The sequence below is a fragment of the Odontomachus brunneus genome, unplaced genomic scaffold (genome assembly GCF_010583005.1).
Source record: "Odontomachus brunneus isolate Ranch 3 - 2012 unplaced genomic scaffold, Obru_v1 Obru_scaffold_118, whole genome shotgun sequence".
In the NCBI taxonomy this organism is placed as follows: domain Eukaryota; kingdom Metazoa; phylum Arthropoda; class Insecta; order Hymenoptera; family Formicidae; genus Odontomachus; species Odontomachus brunneus.
The window spans coordinates 661,060-661,495 of record NW_022639568.1 but is presented as its reverse complement, the minus strand read 5'-3'; the positions used below and the strand labels follow the sequence as shown (position 1 = coordinate 661,495).

At 50.0% G+C, this 436-nt stretch overlaps 1 protein-coding gene across 1 annotated transcript in view; it reads left to right on the top strand.

Annotated features, from left to right (window-relative positions):
* The window catches only part of LOC116849514 (protein CEPU-1-like), a 35,234-nt gene that overhangs the window by 30,121 nt on the left and 4,677 nt on the right, over positions 1 to 436 (top strand). The gene's annotated exons all lie outside the window — the stretch shown is intronic.

Below are 436 nucleotides of genomic sequence, written 5' to 3'. Positions count from 1 at the left end.
GGGGGGGGGGGGGTGCGGCGGGGAAAGTTTTATCGGGTTAGTTTTTAATTCTGCGGGGACGCGTCGGTGTGATAACATATGCTGTGCCGGGCATGCACAAAAATATTTTTAATTAAACAAGTTTGACGCGTGGGAGATAGCAACGAGGGAGGAAGAGAAACAGAGAGAGAGAGAGAAAGAGAAAAAGAGAGAGAACGAGCGAGAGAGCTTTTCTCTAATTATCGTGAGAAGAACGTGAAAATCCCGGCGACTGCTCGACTTGCGAGTAGTATCTCGATTCACGCACACCGTGTCCGCACTTTAATCGAATTAATCCGGGGAAACCTTTCCGCGCGCGACTGGGAATACACGGCAGGGAAGGCAGATAGAGAGAGAGAGAGAGAGAGAGAGAGAGAGAGAGAGAGAGAGAGAGAGAGAGAGAGAGAGAGAGAGAGAG